The 22813-nt window shown below is 33.2% G+C and overlaps 1 long non-coding RNA gene across 1 annotated transcript; it reads left to right on the forward strand.

Moving 5' to 3' along the window:
• The first annotated feature begins 2713 nt into the window (after positions 1 to 2713).
• Positions 2714 to 11298, forward strand: LOC117688877 (uncharacterized). The gene is made up of 3 exons (XR_010714500.1): positions 2714 to 2858; positions 4695 to 4932; positions 11170 to 11298. It is a non-coding gene; the product is annotated as an uncharacterized lncRNA (long non-coding RNA).
• Positions 11299 to 22813: the final 11515 nt, after the last annotated feature.

Here is a 22813-nt window from a genome sequence, read left to right on the forward strand (position 1 = left end):
GGTCCTCGAAAAGTGCTCGGAATGCACGTACAAAGTTTCGTGTGGAAGCAAAGGTTCTCCTCAAGTGATACATGTAGATAGAATGAGGTTGGTTAAATCTCAGATTATGACTAATGAAGAGGAGGTCCCTAAGTTAGAGTCAAATTTCAATGAAAGAGAATCTGGTGATCAGATAGATGATGAAAATGATAACAAATTGGGTTTAGTTAATATTGAAACTGAACAAGAGTTACCGCAAAGATCTGTTAGAAACAGACGCGCTCCTGCTTATTTGTCAGACTATGTGTTAGGTTTTGATTAATTTTGAATTGTTGTTTTATATGCCTGTGAGTTAAAAGTATTCATTTCTCGGACTAGTAAATATGTTAAATTGGTTTTTGTATCCTTTCAGAATCAAACCCATGGCTAATAACAAGTTAACTAAAGCGAAGCAACAGGAAGGATGTCCTTTCTGTGACAAGCCAGTAAACGAGCCTTGGCAAGATCATGTTATCTTATGCTCAGGCCAAAAACACAAATGTCTGACGTGTGGAGTTCGTTTTAAGAAGAACAGCTATCTTCTAAAACACATGAAGAGACACGCTCAACCAGCTACAGTAACGCCACCGGCGAAAAAGCAGAAGTTAAGTCCCTCTCAGTCTGCAGAGAAAGCTCCAGAAAGGATCGAATCCACGCTCACGACACCAGGTTTAGAAGAAGATGACAGCCCAAGTGAATGGGAAACGCAAGATCCTGGCAACCTGGAAGAAGTTCTATTGGGATCGTGTAGTGGGACAGATGAAGAGGAAGAGTCAATGGCAAAAGATGAAGACAATGATCTAGAAATCGGAAGAATAGTGAGGAAGAAAACTCAACCTGTCTTGTTCACTGGTCGCAGATCCGAAGAAACCAATCGAGATCAGAAAGTTCGTAACGAAAATAGCAATCTGGGGCCATCTACAAGGGATGTAGCCGTGCAAACAGAACCAATTTTGTATGTACACTCCACGAAGAAAGTAACAACCAAGTGGGAGAATGGAGTGAAAGTAAAGGTGATTGAGAAGAAAAAGAGCCTGAACATGGTGTAGAGACACTCTGTTTGTTGTACGAAAATGGTAGATAACCATTTCTTGTTGTGGAAAACTTTTTGTTTAAACATGTTGTTAAAGATAATCTACGATCATTGTAAATAAGAAAAATTGTATACACTGTTTTTTTGTTTTTATTCCTGGATTCAAGCGAGGACGCTTGAGACGGAGGCGTGGGTAATGTAACATAAATGGTAAATGAAAATGGGTGATGAGTACCGAGAGACACTCTGAAGTCGCTAACGCCCGATTCTTTGATTGTTCCGAGTATCTCAGATCACGTGATCAAAGGGTATAAATACGAGATGCCGTGAGTCAGCAGTCAGTCGCAGTGTAGACGCTGAAGTGAATACTCGCAGGTACGCTTATTGTTCGTAAGTCAATATTGCTCAGCGATTTGCAGGACAATAATACTGGAGTATAGAAGCAACTTGTCTTCGTGAGCGTTGCTTGTTAGATTCAGCGGATAGACATTAGTTATCAGTTACGAGGGTGCTTCGTGGGGTTGCTTTGAAGTGACCGATAGAAGCGACGGGTTGCTTTGAAGTGACCGATATAAGCGACGGGTCGCTTGAAGTAACTGGTATAAGTGACGGGGTGTGTCGGAGCGACGCATAGAGTGCGGCTAGGGCCCATACATTCAAATATTTATATTTAATTGAATTTTGAATCAATAAACGCTAGGGAAGCGACAAGGAAAATTATTATATATCTTAAACTATTATCATAAAAATCAAACACCTCAGCAAGGTATCTGAGGGGACCCATTATAAATATTAGCGTGTTTAGGCAGACACGTTACACTGGCTACAAAATTCGCCTGTCACTAATTGCCTTTCTTTTTATTTCCACGTCTACAGCATTTTTGCCATGAAATCATAGCTACTGCACTTTTTTTGTGGCGACATCATACGCAATTATTCGCTTGGTCATTGAGCTGAATAAAAAAATGCCTGCTTTCAGCGGTTCATCTATGTGGTATTGTGTATGTCTTCTTCATCAGTTAATTGTTCTTTATCGTTAATAAGAATTCATTAATAGACTCTAGACTGGCATTCGAAAAAGAAAACGTGGTCTCCATGAACATTTTGATCATGTATTGGGAGTTTTTGACTGATATGAATTCGTCTTCCATATTCATGTAATTGAAAAACTTTCACTTTGAAATTGACGTGTATTGTCTATTAATTATTTTTCACGTGAAGTATTGTGTTGATCGAGTAAACATGTGAAGACTGGCACAAAATTATTGCAAAATCGACACATACTCAAATGCTCCGATAGTTGCTTAAATTATCTTTGATGCAATTCAATTCAGTTGATGCTCATATATAAACATTTCCAGTGCAACTCGTATCTAGTTGTTCTCTTGAATAAAGGCAATATGTAAACCAAGGTGTAATAATTTATACATATACTTTGTTCTCATCTTTTTAAATTTAATCTGAAAACGCCTACTTTATGTTTACGCCATTTCATCGTTTTCCCGGTTTCAGTGAAGCAGCACAACCTGGTTTTTCTCCAAGTCAGATATTTCAGTTTTTGTTCTCCAGACCTTTCATTTCCATAATACAGAAAACTCCCAAGTGTTTCCGAGAGCCAAACCTATAAGCGTCATTGCTCGAGTTATCTTTCCCTGACGGTGATCATGGACACTGATGGCAGGGTGTATGATATTATCACAAACTCTTTCTTTCACACAAAATGATTGGACTATGCGAAATTGGATCTGAAAAATAGTTTGAACCTTTTTCGGATGGATGAGTATTAACTTTTTTGTGTGTCCAAAAGGTGATTTGAACTTCCTTTTTAAAAATTCTACTTTCTGTTCTTTCTGTTTATCTCTGTTCATTAGATTTAAAAACAGGGACGTTAGTATGGGCTCCCCTTTATCATTTTAAGCTTAAGTTTAATTGTAGAGAAAGCAATTTGAAAGAACATTATCCCAACGAAGCTTTAAATACGAAGAATGACGTAATTTAAAACTGAATATATCTGATCATATATATTGACCAAATATACACCCTGGTTTTCGTATATTTCATTGGTCAGTCACAACAACATAACTGAGTTGCATGTTGACACAAATAAGTTGAATGTCGACATTATTATTTTGCATGTTGACATAAATAAGTTGCAGGTCAGTATATTTATCTTGAATGTTAACATAAATAAGTTGCATGTCCACATAAATCTGTTACCTGTCGACATATTTATCTTGCATGTTAACATAAAGAAGTTGCAAGTCGACATAAATAAGTTGCATGTCGACATAAATAAGTTGCATGTTGACATAAATAAATTGCATGTTGACATTAATTGGTAGCGTATAATTCTAGCATCTTGGGTGTCACATGTTGGCGTAATTTGAGATTTTTTATAGCTCTTATTTGATTGCAGGTTTCTTGCATGTCAACATAGTTATGTTGCATGTTGACATAACTATCTTGCATGTCAATATATTTATCTTGCACGTCGACATAATTAATAGAAAAATAACTTGCACAACAGGGGCAGAGATATGCAACCATACATTATAGACCGTGTCATGACCATATAAAGTTGTTTTATGTAATATGCAAATCCTAAAAAGCTCAACCACTATCCAGGTAAATGTGTTTCTCCTTATTCAAAACATTGATTACAGGCTACTAGAATTTTATTTATAATTCATTTTTTGTTTTATTGTCTTCCTTTTTTGAATAACGTATGCAATAAACCTATCTATCTATCTATCTATCTATCTATCTATCTATCTATCTATCTATCTATCTATCTTTTCTTCTTTCTTTCTTTTCTTTGGGTAATGAGTATATTATATCGGATAAAACAGATTTTTGACATCATATTAGGTTTTGGAAAATGATAACCAAACTTTTACTTTATCTAAAATTGTCTTAGTTATTGCAATTGTTTTGTTTTTCTTTTTTGATCGGATGGCATAATTGATGAACCCTAAGTGATAAAAATATAAATCAAAAAAATGTAGACACAATGCTCAATGATGGTTTTGTTTTATGTTTCTATAATCGGATGCTTGAGTTGCTGAATACAATAGGTCAGAAAGCATGAATTACTTTTCACCAACTAACTAAGGTGCAATCGTTCTTGTTTCCCACTAGTGAATGTCATATGAAAGTCACAAGCAATCTGAAACTATAACACTTGCAAACAGAGCGTTATAGACCGTGCCATGACCATATAAAGTTGTTTTATATTATATACAAATCCTTGCCTATTTAAAGAAATTGTGCTTTATAGATCCACCCTGTTATAATCAGATAACATACTGGAAATACCAACATGTGGAGAGCCCTGGAAAACCGTAACCATGCCCCGCTTTAACTTTGATGTAAAAATATAAAAAGACCATATCAACTTTCATTTCTACAGCTGTAGAACTGATATATATAAATGGCTTTGCTATTGAAAATGTATGACAAGCACAAAAAGATCCCTTTATATCTGAAATATAATCAGATAATTTACATATAGATACACTTTGTCTACAGAATTTGTACAGTTTAAGCTGAAAGAGGAGCAAAAAAAAATTGTGGTAGGTTTAAATACTTTAAAATAACAATTAAAATTACAATTTTCTAAGGCTTTCATGTTTTTATCTTAAAGATGAGTACTAGTAATCCATCTTCTGCAAAGCGGCCAAGAGTGAGATTGGAGAGAGATATTAATACTGACGAAACGGCTAATCATTCTGAAGAAAATACGCACCCGTCCTTTGCTAGTGATACAGTTGAAATATATAGAAGAGAGTGGAGAACAGCAGCAGAGATCGATGGAGACAGGGATGGTAGTCATCAGAAGAGACAAAGTCGTAAAATGAGAAGATCTCAATCGCCCTCACATGGTATATCTAACTAACGTTCCAATTCATTCTACTACTTCTCATTTTGGTTAAGAGACGAGGATGGGAGTTTTTGATTCACGTCATACTTATGGGTAGACCGTTTCTGACTAGACACAATATTTGTCGCTAAATTTTACTGACATCGGTAATGTAGAATAAAAATTATATTTACCACATTCCATTCAAGTAAATTATTTCAAATATCAAAAACGAGACTATAACGAGCACAGTTTGCTTCATACATAAGCTAGGTTTTTTTTTCAAATAAAAAAAAATTGCCAAAAGAATCAACCAATCAAATTACTTAACCTTGCCTATATTACCGGTAAATCAAACGAACTTTTTTAGGTAATTGATGTACATTGACATTGAATCAATTCTTTGCCATAATATCTTTGTCATAGATTAAGGTCAAAGCCAATCCTATGAAATTGTTATAATTTATTATTTAAGCGGGAACCTTTGAGAAAGTCACCATCTCGATGATCTCTAGTTAGTGTTTATTGTAGGTGCCTTTTTCCAACGAAAACCCTTTTTGTTAATGGGTTTTTGGTTGACTACATTATTTCCATTTTTGACACGTTGATATGTAATATGTAAGCTATTTTTAAAGTGCAGGCTTGTCCATAAGTGTTCTCCTAATTTATTAAATATATTGAGTTAAAAATCTCTAGGTTGATGGACGAAAGTTGTAGATGTGTATGAAAGCGTTTAAATTTGTCTGACACAAAAGGCAAGCAATGGCCCAAAATTGAGTAAAAAAAAAAAGATTGTGATGTTTCGTGATTTTCATTGGATACTAGATACTCTATTCTAAAAAATATTTTATAGAGATGAAAAAGTTGATTAAACGTGAACGTTCATCTGATATAAAGAAAAAGGAACTACAGTTATCCAAATTAGAGTTTGTTATAAAAGCAAAATGTTCATCTTTTTATTTATTCACCAAATGATAGCTTTTCTTTCATAATTGTGGATTATGTGACTCCTAGCTGAACGTAATTCTTAAATAATGCACAAGACAAATCAATTGCCTATTTGTTTTAAGAGATATAAACGGGTTATGCTTTTGGTATTTTTAAGTATAATTGTCTTTATTTATGGTAACCTATTTTTGAAGCCGAACACTAGTAATTTTTCTTCAATACAACCTCCATATAAGCATGTGTTTCGTATAGCTTTTTTTTTTTTTTTTGCTTTTAGTTTTTGTCCGTTGTCGTGCGTCTTGCGTTGTGCGTGTGTTTACAATGGAACATTGAAAACTACGTTACATATTATTTTTTAATTGTGTGATGCATTTTTGGGCTAAGGAGTGTATAAAGTGTAAATTACTTAACTCTTGTCCCAACAGGGCCCTAAGAACAGGGACAAAATTTGACCATTTTACGAAAATTGTGAATTTTATGTACCCCGGGGTAAATGTTTTTGTTCTAAGACGGAACCAAAATGATCATATAGTTTTAAAGCATATAGCCTAATGTTTAAAAATCTTCGTCTTTACTTAACTGCATATTTAGAAAAGGCTTTAAAATCCCTCTACCAAAATTGAAAAGAACCAGATACGGTTTCAGTCATATTTTGCCCTGTTTTATAGTTCTTTTCAAAATATCACAAAAAATTGAAATGTAACAATAATAATTATTTACACAAAAATGCCCATAAATTTAGAATTTATAAATCGGCTCATTTCGCGATAACTGCGGTACTACTCTTTTGGAGGGCAAAATTACATAGTTTGGTGAAATTTGACCTAAATTCAATTGTTTCAATGACGTCATTTAATTATCTACCTACTAAAACTTCGCCAAAGTATATCAATTTACCCTGCACGAAAGCAGTGCCGCAGTTATCGCGAAAGATTCTGTAGATTAGACTTTCACAAGTGTAATTGTGACGTCGTAAACAGTGCATTTTCCTTTAATTTTCTTAAAACTGAGCAGAAGACACCATTTATTCAGTGGGTTTTTTTTTAAATAGAAAACTATGTCCGAAGCCGTCGCCCACAATGAAACTTACGTTTCAACTTTATCATGTGATATCACATAAAATATTTTAATTTCGTTGTGGGCGACGGTTGCGGACACATTATTTCTTTTAGCAACTATGAGAAAATATGCCATTTTTCATCATTTTGACTACATCTTAAAAAATATCAAAATGTTGAAGTCTTTATTCGTTTTCTAAAACAGGCCTAGGATTAAAGTATAACTTGGTACTTTGTGTTCAATATGGTATATGGGTATTTTCATGAGATTTAATCAACTTGCTAAATTTAGGACAATTATGAAAGAATCTGTGCCGTCTTCTTTCAAGTCCCACGGGGTAGTGGCATTATATATTAACTTTAGGAAGGGGACCAAATAGTCATACAGTGTTAATGTATATAATGTTAACTTCTTCCTTACTTTTATTAACACTGAACTGAAACTGAATAATTTGAAAAACTATACCATTACATTTAAATTTATTGACCCCTAGGGTAGGGGTTCTTAAAGCTTAGTGCAGAGAGTGAACCAAAATGGTCATATAAAATGTTTTAAAATCTTCTTTACTTTTTCTGACATTAAATAAACACCGACTGCATAATAAGAAGGACAATAAATATGTTTCCATAAATTAAATTCAATGACTCTTAAAGGAAAGGGTCGGTATTGTGGGTAGTATATTAAGTTTAAAATCTTATATTTTTGTTCTGTTGTTATCTTAAGGAAAAAAATGAAAATAATCTAGAGAAGAGATAAAGTTGCCTATCAATGTTAAGATATCCTGAAAACCATTGTCCCATGGGGCTTGAGATCTGTTTTAGAAGGGGGAGGGGTATATGCTTAGCAAGGGCTACATTCTGTTCTATGGATATATTGGGCTGATTCTCCGAACGCCTACTGCCCAATTATCATTATTCAATTATACTGGGCAATTATGGGGCCTTCTAATGGGGCACATATTAGACTTTATCTGTGTTTCCTTGAATGAAAAATAATATAACTGTTTGTCATTTTTGTTAAATTTTGAATGTCTTTAGAATTAAAATTGTTGCATAAATAAAATGAAAACATTGATTCAATTTTAATATATTAATTTAACTAAGTAGCACTACATATAATTTAAAACAATAAAATAATGTTTTAAAATTGCATAACATTTTATATACAGTTTTCTTTTTATTTTGACACATAGCACTGTTTTATAACAAACTCATAAATACATGGTTGTCTAAAACACAAATAACAATTCAAAATGACAGTTTAAAAAGTATAATTCATGCCAGTATATAAACAATATTTACACAGATACGTGCACGGAGTCTGTCTTAACGTCCTTTCACTTTCACTGTCACTATGTCAATGTCCTAGATGAAAAAGTTCCGATGCTGAATCTGCGTAGGTCATAAGGTCGATGATCCCGTCTTGATATCGCTCCTTCAGGGTCTACAGCCTCCTCTTGAACATCATTTATTTACAGCTTGGATGAGTTCAGTTCAACATCTTTACAGTAATTGATTTTAAAACTAATATTTAAAAAAATATCAAAGTGAATTTTTTTTAACCATAATGATGTTCAATTATTTGGCTTTATGACTTTTTAATTAAAAATATTTAAGCTTATATCGTTCATTTATTCACAGCTTGGACACATTTGTTGAAGAAAGTGATTTTTTAATCATACTTTTATCTCAGTCATAATTTAGATACCCACCATTTAAAATCTCTGATTTTAATTTATACCTTAAGATATAATGTTTTATTTTGTTAAGACGTAAATTTAACAAGAGGCCCATGGGGCCACATCGCTCACCTGAGCAACAATGGGCGTTCAAAAGATATTGTGCCATATGGTCCCTCGGTAGAATAACAAAAATAAATATTGTAAAGTATTCGAATTTTACACTTATTTTTGCATACACGTAATCTTTGACATTGTACCTTCATGAAATACTATTTTTCTAAGAAAATCCTACGCAAGATATAAAACTAAACATTTGGTAGGGGTACACTGTTAAGTTGGTAACTTCCAATTCCTTATATTTTCGTTCTGACCCCCTCCCCCACTTTGTAAAGCGATCAAAATATATGAGAGCACATAGGTACATTTTTTTTCATCAACTACTTACTAGTTATTGAATTTAAAAAAATATAATAGTTATTGTTTTTTATTTAAGAAATCCTACATGTATAGATGTGAAAAAGAAAATTGTACCTCAATGTGCTCAATTCCTCAAATTAAAAACATTCAAAAATTTAATTTGTCTTCTCCATTATAATTAAATGACTGTTATTTACCTCGCGTACAAACCAGGCTAATTTTCCGCTGTGATATTTTCTTAGGAATAGCAATAATTACTTTATCCCTGCAACAGAAATGTGTCAGAACCATGGAAACTGTTTTAAAGATGTCGTTTTTATTTACTCGTGTCTGAAAAACTATCAAAATTGATGTAGATTTCACATTATTTATTGTATAAAAAGGGGGCCCCAGAGATATATATATATATATACATGTATATATACCTACATATTTCCGTCAGCGGTATCAAACTCTATTTAAACTGAATAAACTCGAGAAAATGCCGAGCATCTTAACAAAACCTATTGCATTAATCTACCATTAAGCAAAAGATAATGCCGAATTACCGATAGAATGAATTGTATTTCAGTACTTTTTTTGATACATCAGATTTTGCTTAATTTGCGCAGGTAAACAGTTAACTGTTTGATTTACCGAAGTCTCTGTTTGATTTGATACCTAAAAATCACGAAATACAGACGATAGTTCCCAGGTTACAAAGCATAAATAATGAAAACGAAACGAAAATCAGAACAAACTAACATCAACTTCATGTGTGAAAACTGTCAACGCATTGAAATATTTAGCCTCAATTGACTTCACAAAATCGGCACCAATATATTTTGCATGTTTCAAAAATTTCCATTCATACGCGAACTGTTGCACAACAAGCAAATTCATCATAGTAAGATCGACCCTTTATCGTATAATGTCATGGCTGCTTTAAACAAAGAACCTAGTTTTAGAAGTATGGAATACGAGTCTTGGTAAAATGGGTATGCAAACCCGGGCCGGGGCAAACTAAAAGGCCGGGGCAGATCGGCAATCGTCAATTCCAAATACGCATTATTTTGCAGCAATATTTACAGCGAATACAAATATACTGGTCCATCAAATATCCTGAAATTTTAATAAGATTGGCAGATTAATAACTGCCAATCTTTTGTTTTGCCCAGACCAAGTCTTGCCTACCCATTTCACCGGATGCCGAACCCGAAGCTATTAAACTGATTAAAACACGCCTTTCCTTTATTATTATTTTCGTAATAACTCAGATTTGAAACAGAATTATCCCTTAATTTTGCAATTTATATTTTCCTTCCCATAAGGATGATTTATGCTAAACTACGTTGAATTGGACTCAATAGTTCATGAGAAGAAGATTTTTAAAAATGCACCCCCCTTTTTCTACAGTTTCAAGGTTTTCTCCGCTTTGAATACAGATCGGACTTTTATTTCTGCAATTTATATTAGCCCTCCCATAAGGATGTTTTGTGCCAAATTTGGTTGAAATTGGATAAGCGATTTTAGAGAAGAAGTTCAAAATGTAAAAAGTTTACAGACGGACAGACAGACGGACGACGGACAAAATGTGATCAGAATAGCTCACTTGAGCTTTCAGCTCAGGTGAGCTAAAAATGAAGAAAGATTTTAATTTTTATTTTTTTTTAAAATAATATAATAAAGTATACCAGGCCCCTCTCTGATGCTATTTTCCTAATGGTTAAGTCTACCTTTGCAAAAAAAGTGCTAAGCCTCCCTACCCCTGAAATGAAAGTGGATGTTATGAAAGATTGAAATCTGTTAACCAAAAGTGTACAATGTTTTGCCCCTGGAACTAGGTTAAAGACATTCCGAGATTCCTCCAACTTCCCTCCTTCTTAATGAATAAAATATCTTCAAACATGCAGTAATAAAAAGCGGGGATAACAGTCAGAAGAGTTTGAATTATTGTGTAGACTTCATTACGAATCTTAGAATGCAGAAATGAAACCCTTCGACTGGTCAAATAAAGGGCTGTGGTACTCGGGTAACCGTCAAGGCCTGTAGGCCTCTTGTAATAAATATTTAACGAACCACGTTATGATATAAAAACTTTCATCTTAATTTGTAACGCATATTACTATGCTACAATTTACCACACTTATTTATATTTATTTTACATATTCACAGGGAATGATGGTACAGATGTAAAAATGGCAAGACAATTAACGACACTCAGGTAAATATTTGTCTGAAGTTGTCGCTTTCTTCAGAAATGTAGTTCGATTTTACACTTTACATCTCAAACTTGAATTTAAGCACCCTTGAATAGTGAATGGCTTGGTTAACATGTTTTTAATCAAATATTCACTATTTTACAAAAAAACAATATCTACTTTTTATATGATCGATAAAACTTCTATTTAAAATAATGATCCAAGGGGCAAGGTCAAAGTGCATCATCGATGTAAAAAGAAACTAGTCTTTAAAAATCTACTTGTAAATATATTTGAGACTACCATTGGTAAAATTATTGTGTAAGCAGCACGCATATATATAAAAATATATTAAAGGCTCGGGGCATATATATATATATATATATATATATATATATATATATATATATATATATATATATATATATATATATATATATATATATATATTTACTTCGACAAAAGAAATTTTTCGGGTCTCTAAATGCGAGGATTCTCGATGTGGGACTTGCACCTATATTCAGACAGGACAAACAATTTTATTCATAAACGGTACAGTTTTCAAAGTCAACTCTAATATGAACTGCAAATCCAAAAACATCATTTATTGCATGACCTGCGATGGATGCGGAGAAAATTACATTGGCCAAACAGGGACCAAATTAGCCGACGTGTGAGGGTACATAAGCAGCAGATAAGGGATCCTTCTGTTCGTAACACTCCGTGTAGTGAACATTTTGATGTGTGCGGGAGAGGCCGGTTTGAAATTTTTCCATTTTACAAAGTACGCGAGGAAAGTGATCAGCTGCGACTTGCAAAAGAACAATATTTCATAAATAAATTTAAACCTAAACTTAATAGATAATTGCATTATTTATTCTGCATTGAAATTATTTAGCTTTCATTTTAATAACCTCTTAAAACAATATCATCTGTATATATTTTATTACGTTTACATGTGTTTGTAAAAAATATTTGCCGCCATCTCCAAATATTGTTTACACTGTTCGTGACGTTGTCTACTTTATGACGTCATAATAACGGCGTCAACGTTTGTTATTTCTGTTACAATTTGAAATCCACTGAAGAGCCGATCAGGCGAAAGCGCTCTGGATTAAAGTTGAAAGGAATGGATTATTGTGTTATCATCTACTGAAAACCTTTCTCTCTCTCTCTCTCTCTCTCTCTCTCTCTCTCTCTCTCTCTCTATATATATATATATATATTATCATTAACGAACAACCTAACCGTCCACTAATGATATAATTTCAGAATTATATCATTAGCGGTCAAACACCGTAACCTCTAATGATATGGAAAAAAACTGAGAAATAAGTACTATCTAGACCACTAATGATAAACATTTGCTTACATTTTCAATTGCATTAGTGGATGGTTTTGCAACCTTTAATGATATAATTTAATATAAAATTATATATATATATATATATATATATATATATATATATATATATATATATATATATATATATATATATATATATATATATATATATATATATATATATATATATATATATATATCGCATAGCCGCCTAACTCCGTCACTACCCTAACTCCGTCACTTTTGGGAAACTCCTCGCCGTTTGAAATCAAGTACGATTATGACGTCATTTTTTACAAGTCAAAAATCTTTAATCAAATGTCAACAATTTGCAATGGTTAAATTTAAGAATGTGTCAAAAAATAACCGAATTAAACCTTGTTCATTTTATGCACCATTAATTGTGTGAAATCAGCTAAAAAAATTTCACGGGTGCACTAAAATATCGATATTTCTGACATGCGGGCCCATTCGACCATTTACGGTGGTCAGCCATTTTTAGAGAGGTCAAGATGAAGCATTTCACATGTAATACATTTTTTATTTAGGTAAATAATACATTTTTTCAGTCCGCAATAGCCTTTATGCACTACTCTTGATGATAACGTCAAATCGCTCATGCCGATACTTTTGCCTTATACAGGGTATAGATATCTGCGGTATATCGCTATTTAGAATATGCTACATTTCTAAAAATGTAATAAATAAATAATATAATAAGTAATATAGGCTATTAATAATGATATAAAATATTTGAAATATGTAAGGACATAAATCAAACGGCATCCATACATTCTGAAAAGGCCATTGTGATTGTTGTTACATGGACCCATTTTTAGCTCACCTGAACCGAAGGTTCAAGTGAGCTTTTCTGATCACCCGTTGTCCGTCGTCCGTCCGTCCGTCTGTCCGTCCGTCTGTAAACTTTTCACATTTTCGACTTCTTCTCAAAAACCACTTGGCCAAACTTAACCAAATTTGGTACAAAGCATCCTTATGGGAAGGGGATTATAAATTTTTAAAATAAAGGGCACAGCCCTTTTAAAAAGGGAGATAATTGCGAAACAGTGAGTTTAGGGTGCGTGTCTTTAAAAATCTTCTTCTCAAGAACCACTGCACCAGAAATGCCAATTTTTACACAAAAGCTTGTATATATAGTGAAGATTTTAAAAATCTTCTTCTCAAGAACTACTGCACCAAAAATGCCAATATTTCCACAAAAGGTTGTATAGTGAAGATTCTAATTTGTAAAAATCGTGACTCCCAGACAAATAATGGGGCACCAAGAGGGGTTCAAAATTTAAACATTTTAAAAAATATAAAGAAAACTTTTAAAAATGTTCCTCTCAAGAACTACAATGTTATAATTTGTGGAATAACTATGCATGCATCACTGGATTATGTAGATTCTTAATTAGTAAAATCATGACCCCGGACCGATACTGGGGCCCCAAGAGGGGGGTCAAAGTTTATTATTGAAATATACAGGTAACATGTTAAAAAATAATCTTCTGAAGAATTACAATGCTTCACAATTTGTGAGATTACTAGCATGCATACAACCTTGGATTATGTAGATTTTATAGTTTTAAAAAAGTGACCCCTGGACTAATACTGGGGACCCAAGCTGGATTAAAAGTTAAATGTAGAAGTATATATGGAAAATGTTTTAAAATCTTCTTCTCAAGAACTACAATGCTTCAATTCGTCAGATAACTACGTAAGCATTCTCAAATAGTGTAGATTCGAAATTATAAAAGCCGTGACCCTCGATCTAATACTGAACCCCAAGAGGTGTTCAAAGTTTAGCATAGAAATATAGAGGAAAAATGTTTTAAAATCTTTTTCTAGGGAACTATAATGCTTCAGCTTGTGAGATTACTATGCAAGCATCCTTAAATAATGTAAATTCCAAATGAATACAGCTTTTGCACTGGACTAATACTGGGGACCCAAGCTGGATTAAAAGTTAAATGTAGAAGTATATATGGAAAATGTTTTAAAATCTTCTTCTTAAGAACTACAATGCTTCAATTTGTCAGATAACTACGTAAGTATTCTCAAATAGTGTAGATTCGAAATTATAAAAGCCGTGACCCTCGATCTAATAAATTCCAAATAAATAAAGCTTTGGCACTGGACTAATACTGGGGCCCCAAGAGTATGGAACGCCAAATTAACATATATTCAAATATTTGTACCTATCTTCAAATAATTGTACCTATCTTCAATTAATTGTACCTATCTTCAATTAATTGTACCTATCTTCAAATCATTTGAAGATAGGTACAATTGAATTAAAGATAGGTACAATTATTTGAAGATAGGTACAATTGAATTGAAGATAGGTGTAAATAATTATACCTAGGTGCAAATGAATTATACCTAGGTACAAATGAATTATACCTAGGTACAAATGAATTATACCTATCTTCAATTCAATTAAAGATAGGTAAAATTCATTTAAAGATAGGTACAATTGATTTGAAGATAGGTTCAATTCAGACATATCTACAAAGGATTTGAAGATAGGTACAATTCAATTATACCTAGGTTCAATTCGTTTTGTGTATTGTTGAAAATAATGAACGCTCCCTTGAAGACATTTCAACATGGAGGGAAACGAGGGAAGCAGCAACAACGAAGATGAAAGAAGAAATATATATATATATATATATATATATATATATATATATATATATATATATATATATATATATATATATATATATATATATATATATATATATATATGTGTGTGTGTGTGTGTGTGTGTGTGTGTGTGTGTGTGTGTGTGTGCGTGTGTGGGCAATATATTTGCAAAAGGCATCATTTACTTATTAAAATATACATTTATATCAATAAGTAAGCAAAAAACATGTATACCCGAATACCCCAAAAGTGACGGAGTTAGGGTAGTGACGAAGTTAGGGTCACTATATACCTAAATAAAAAACTGGCTTTATTTTTTTTCTATAATTTTATCAAAGAATGTATAATTCAGTTGATAATCACTCTATTTATTAAAGCGGTAACAATTATTATGAGTTTTTGTTTGTTTTAAGGCTCAATCTTTCGAAAAGTTGACAAAATCATATTGCCTATTTTATCATCCCGATCCCGATTTTATTTCGCGCCAGTTGTGACGTAACGGAAATGACGTACGATACAGGGAGTATTCATTATTGTCAATATTTTAGTAATCGAAGATAGGTTCAATTCAATTGTACCTATCTTTAATTCAATTGTACCTATCTTCAATTCATTGCATTTGTACCTATCTTCAATTCAATTGTACCTATCTTGAAATGAATTAAAGATAGGTATAATTGAATTGTACCTATCTCTAATTCAATTTGAAGATAGGTACAATTGAATTGAAGATAGGTACAATTGAATTGAAGATAGGTACAATTATTTGAAGATAGGTACAAATATTTGAATATATGTTAATTTGGCGTTCCATACAAGAGGGGTTCAAAGTTTAACGTAGAAAGATATATTGAAAATATTTATTAAAGTTTTTCTCGAGAACTATAATGCTACAGTTTGTGAGATTACTATGCAAGGATCCCCAAGTTGTGTAAACTCTAATGTAGTGGAACCAAGAGTTATCTTTCTAGATGTTGTTCTGTACAGTCTGAGAATTATTCCTCTTGCTGTGGAACTCTTCTACGTTAATTTTTTAGGCTGTGTACGTGCGGTCCCGCCGCAGCGCTACACATTTTCTTTCCTATGTTACTATTTATGTTGTTAAAGCCAACTATAAACCTCGGACCAATACTGGGTTCCCCTAAAGGGGTTCAATGTTTAAAATAGAAAAAAGCATATGCTACGAAATAGAATGTCACAAGGAACTGCTGTTCAGGTGAGCGATGTGGCCCATGGGCCTCTTGTTTATTCTGGCGATCATTTCATTTCGATAAAATTAAATACAATTTAAATTGTATGCACCATTTTTACTTATTATAACTTGGCCTAGATACAAATGGAGTTTTAACTAAATTGTTAATGTGTCTTCATTCCCTGCCATGTCATAGAGCATGTGGGTTGGAGTTAGGTTCATAAGATATAATAAGCTCGCGTGATAAACGTCGTATTCAGAGAGCTGATTTGAATAAAAATAAACATATTTTTGTTAATATTTCTATAAATTATATTGTTTCAGATTATATTTAGTGATTGCAAATGATAAAAATCACCAACAAATAATTTACAGAGAAATGCAGGAGGTTTTCTGCTTATGGTGACGGAGTTTGGGTACTCGTATTTGAGTAAACCTGCGCTCTATACTTACAAAGGCAAAGTATCAAGGAAAAATGACGATATTTACATTTTGAAAAAAAAATTGCTTAAGTGACGTAATATATGAACAGGTCAGTGACAATGGTGACTAATGTTGAGTCTAATATATTAGACAACCTCTGTATAACGTTGGATAAAGATTTGATTTTGATACGATACTACATAAGAATTGGTTAAAATTTGGGGGGGGGGGAAGGGGGGCAGTTATTTGATCATATATATAGTCCTTTATTGTAAAATACATCATTCTGACATTGCCCCTGATATTTTGCTTTTTTACTTGAACTGAAAATGTCGCATACAGACAAAATACGTATACAATTTATGACTTCGTCTGTTTACTTGAAGATCCAAATTGATTATAATTAATAAAAAAGGAGATGTGCTAAATATTTTTAGTTGAAGTTTGAAGAAAAGCAATTTTACGATATTAAAAAATTATTGTTAAATTTTTAGGGGGATTTTATTAGCATAAAAAAGGTCCAATTCATAAGACTATTTGCTATTGTGGTCTGTAGCACAATTGAGTCACTAATCTGTTGTTAAGTTGAATATGTGGGTTTGTTAATTATAAGTTAGACGAACAAAGAATATCAATTAAAGATGGCTGAATTAAAACTTCAACAATGATGATTATGTCGGTGTAACAAAGAATGTTAACCCGGGTTGAAAATTGACCCGGGTTTGATAAAATCATACAATTAATGGTCGACATCCCGACCACTAATGCAACATTATATCATAAGTGGACGGTGTATTATAAGAGGTTGCTACATACCACGTTTTCAGTCTAATGACATATTAAATGATTGAAGTCGGAAAAATCGACCTTTGAAATGTCAAATTACCCAAGACGGCAAATATAGCGGATAGTATGAAAGAGTTAAAGTTTTGAAACCGAAACTTTTAAGTACACACATGTACAAATAAACTGTGAAGAGCAAGTTACACTTCTGTTCGAAGACAGTTCAAAACTCTGAAGTCGGAGTCAATTTTCAACAGGGCCAGTTTTCAACTTGTCGATGTCATTAGAAGTTTGAAAAATATTTTTCAAGCTGTTGAAAACTGCATGACCCCAGGTATAATTTCACCACTTTTGGTATCAATTTTACAACGTTGAAATATGATATCCAGGTCAAATTGCGTCTTTGTTGGACGTCTATACGGGTACATGTAATAAGTTATGAAAATAATCTTATCCTAAGTGTAGACTTATTGATACAAATAGAAAAACTATATGCATCGTATAAAGTGATATTATGATATAAAAGATTGATTATGATATTATGATATAAAAGACATGATAAATTAAAGTAAATTAAAAGAGCCCTGGTATCCGTTTGATGCACACTTCAAAGATAAAAGAGATAATGGCCCACCTTTCACCCCTATATCATTGTGAAATGCTTAAATATGACAAAGTTCAGGTGAGCTAAACCGACCCTTTTCATTGTCTTTGTTGTATTCGAAGGTTCACGTCAAAATATGGCTGAGACAAATTAATCCCAATTTCACCCGATGATTTTCGCTGTGTTTGACTGCCACATATGATAATTTTCTTATGAGAATAAAATCACAATGCTGGGTGTTCTATTGTCTCATATTCGTAATAATACGATGTCTTTTTAAATTTCGATTGATGTTGTTTCCAGGGGAGTAAAAAGGCCCAAGGATAATTTTTTAACACGTACATGTTCAACTTCGATGTAAACAAATTATCTTGACACACTGGATTGGCTTGGGTTTTTTATTGTATTTGTATCGTTTTATGCTTTTTAATTTACTTTAATTCATCATGTCTTTTATTTCATAATACGTTTGCATATCACTTTATACGATGGATATAGTTTTTCTATTTGTATCGATAAGACTTACACTTAGGATAACATTATTTTCATAACTTATGACCCGTATGGACGTATTTCATTTCTATCCAACAAAGACGCATTTATAACTCTTATCCAGGCGAGCTTTACTGCTTCGGAAGTCGTTAATGCTCGTAAAAATTATTGAGCAATAATCCTTGTGATATTAATTAAAAAATGTCGATAATTAAGTAAGATTTTCTGTTCGAGTACTCTCAGTACTTTGATGAATTTCCTTATTGGCTGCTAGCTTCTACGGGCTTAGTGGCTGCTGTTGGTGGCTGCTAGCTTCAGCCTGGTCAAATTTTAACCCGGGTCAAAGTTCTTCCTTACGACGGCGAATGTGTCATAAATGTCTAATACTCCCTAAACACACCCACAAAAAAGTTTCTGTGTAGTGTTTGTATCTGTATTGAACACGATATTTTTCTGTCAAGTCAAGATCAGAAGCTTATTATTCATCATTTAATATTGTTAATCTTGCAAGTTTAAGAAAAGTTATTGTTAAGTTGAATTAATTAAATAATCACTGATCGCGACTTGTCTGATAAACATATGACAACTGTTCATTATTGTGCTGTCAGTTAATTATCATGACTTCTCAAAATAAATTAAAGTTGAAGCGATTTACCGGAAATATTACATAAACGGCCGGTATTGGTTTGACAATCTAAGCAAACCACGGCCCACATAAACGGTCATGATCGAGAGAGGTATATATAAACGGACTCCGGACCATGGCTTGAGACGATGTTGTTTGACATATATTCCTTTTAGCTCTATCTACACAGTTTAACAACAAGAGACAGATCTAGAGTTATCTTAGTCTTAATAACAAACTGTTGCTATCGGGAAAATAAAAAAAAACAACAAATAAAACAGAAACAAAAATCCATATCAGCATGAATATCGGACATTGTTAGGAATTAAAATATGGAGCTGAAATTTTTTATCACATACATAAAAATTGCGTAGAGCAAGTTCCATTTCAGAGACAGTTCAAAAACCTGTAGTTGGTCAATTTTAAACCTGTGAGGTCATCAGAGATTAAAAAAAAACTTTTTTTAAGCTGTTGAAAAATGACCCCGTGTATAAATTTCACGACGTTTGGTCTCAGTTTAAACGTTAGAAAAGCCCCCCTCCCCATATCCAAAATCAATAATCAACGTTTAAAAATGAAATCCGGGTATACATTTCACGACTTTTGGTCTCAGTTTTCAACGTTAGAAAAGCCCCCTCCCCTCCCAAATCAATAATCAATGTTTAAAAAAGAAACGCGGGTCAAGTTTTAACTCGGGTTAATATTCTTTGTTACAACGACATGATCCCTATTGTTTAAGTAGTTTTAATTCAACCAACTTTAATTGATATTCTTTGTTGTTCTAATCTATAATTAACAAACCCATATATATATATATATATATATATATATATATATATATATATATATATATATATATATATATATATATATATAAAATCTTTTATCATGTTATATCATTAAAGGTTTCAAATCCATCCACTAATGCAATTGAAAATGTGTGCAAATGTGTATTATTAGTGGTCATGGTAGTACTTATTTCTCATTTTTTTTCCATATTATTAGAGGTTACGGTTTTTGACTGCTAATGATAAAAATCTGAAATTATATCATTAGCGGACGGTTAGGTTTTTCGTTAATTATAAAATTATATCATTAGTGGTCATCATTCTGACCACTAATGCGACAATTATATCATTAGTGGACGTTGTATCATTAGAGGTTGCTACAGGGCAGTCTACAGCCCATGAAAAACGGACAGCTGATGAACAGTTTGAGGAAGCACCCTATAGGTGACCCGTGTGTAGACCAGGACTTGCACACCTCTGGTTCCATCATCAGGTGCAGGAGGATGCGTTGCAGGCGGAGGGTGCGACGCAAGAGGCCAACTTCGCTGAAAGCTGTGCTCCTACGAAATGGTGAAGTCACCCCGACAGACAGGAATCTGGGGCAACAGGTGCAGCGCACCAAGGAAACTCCTACAGAATCCAGATGTCCTGAGGCCATGGTGGACTTGGTGAAGGACTCCGTCCCCCAAATCCTGGGGGCAGTCTCACAAGATGAAGATCATGTCATGGCCGTCCATACTGCTAGTGCAGTTAAGCTGAAAATTCGGGAGAACAGCCTGGAGACAGCAGAGGAGAATTTCAAAGTTCCCACCGGAGGACAGCATCAAGGAGAGGCAACAAACTCGGAGTATCCCAGTCTTAACGTCTTGACAGAAGTGATGGATGTACCGCCGATTCCATAATCGCCCTCATGATTGCGAATATCGTGTTACAAGTTTCATAAATTATAAACATTCTTATTTCCTTTACCGGCCGCACAGCCCAGTCCAAGTTAATAACAACGTTTTTATAACATCGATGTACTCGGTTTACCTGAGAGTAATATGCAGCATTCACCGTCTGACAAGAGGGTGCAATCGCATACTCTATAACAAAATCGCTTGTGTCTTTTGTAGATAAACGATTTCGAAATATTTCAATGTTTCCTGTTTTATCCATCATTTATTTCGTTTCTATCGGTGTTTTACCCAAGATGACACAGAATTTTATGATGGCTTGCTGTGTTAAAACGCACTTCGAAAAATCTTTCAGTAAAGTGCGTTAATTTGGGACCAGTTCACCGCGCTTTGAGAATTTCTTTTGGTCAAAGTGTGTTGATATCGACGATATTTATGCACTTTGAAAAAAAATTGTTCAGGGTTTGGTCAAAATATATTAAATTTGACGTCACAATCCATTAGATGTGTAGATGGCATGTCTTGAAAGTGTAATACACCCTTGACTACAACAATATGGTGGCATATCTCTGCCCCTTGTGTGCAAGTTATTTTTCTATCAAATATGTTGACATGCAAGATAAATATGTTGACATGCAAGATGATTATGTCAACATGCAACATAACTATGTTGTCATGCAAGAAAATTGCAATCAGATAAGAATTATACAAAATCTCGAAAAATCTCAAATATCGCCCACCTGTGACATCCAAGATGCTAGATGCTACCTTTTTATGTCGACATGCAACTTATTTATGTTAACATGCAAGATAAATATGCTGACATGCAACTTATTTATGTTGACGTGCAACTTATTTATGTTGACATGCGAGATAAATATGTTGACATGCAACTTAGTTATGTTAACATGCGAGATAAATATGTTGACATGTAACTTATAAATTGTATGTCAATTTAACTACGTTGCACGTCGACATAAATATGTTGCATGTCGACATAATATGTTGCATGTCAACATATCTATCTTGCATGTTAACATAACCAAGTTGCATGGCGACATAAAAAAGTTGCATGTTAACATAAATAAGTTGCATGTTGACATCAATAGGTAGCGTATCTTGCATCTTGGATGTCACATGTTGGCGATATTTGAGATTTTTTATTACTCTTATTTGATTGCAATTTTCTTGCATGTCAACATAGTTATGTTGCATGTTGACATAACTATCATGTATGTCAACATCTTTATCTTGCATGTCGACATAATTAATAGAAAAATAACTTGCACACAAGGGGCAGAGATATGCCACCATAAAACAAGTATTATAATCCTCTATTTCTTACGGAAACTTTTACTTAATTCAATTCATAGTTCTTTAGAAACAGGCAGACTGAAATTGAAACGCCCCTTTTATCGAGTGGTTGAAATCTACAGCGGATGAAACTTACAAGATACTGACAGGACTGGAATTGACACGCCCTGTTTATCGATTGGTCTGAACCTACAGCGACTTAAGAAAAATCACAGACTGCAAGATATAATCATGATGATGTCAGACTCAAAGTCTCACAGGAGACGATTTGGCTGTTTCTTTTAGCTATAGTACTTATACGTTAACAGTAACTACGTGAATTTTACTAACTTTTCATAATGAATTAATTAATTAGTTAAAAGAAAGATGTGAATATAAACAATAGAATGCTTTCTTTGATGATTCATGCAGGTTTTGAAAACAGCGATCATTGCAGAAAAAAATAATTATGTATTTTTTCTGCAATATCGCTACCTTCATATCCCGAATGAATCACCAAAGAAA

The sequence above is a fragment of the Magallana gigas genome, chromosome 6 (genome assembly GCF_963853765.1).
Source record: "Magallana gigas chromosome 6, xbMagGiga1.1, whole genome shotgun sequence".
NCBI classification, from domain to species: domain Eukaryota; kingdom Metazoa; phylum Mollusca; class Bivalvia; order Ostreida; family Ostreidae; genus Magallana; species Magallana gigas.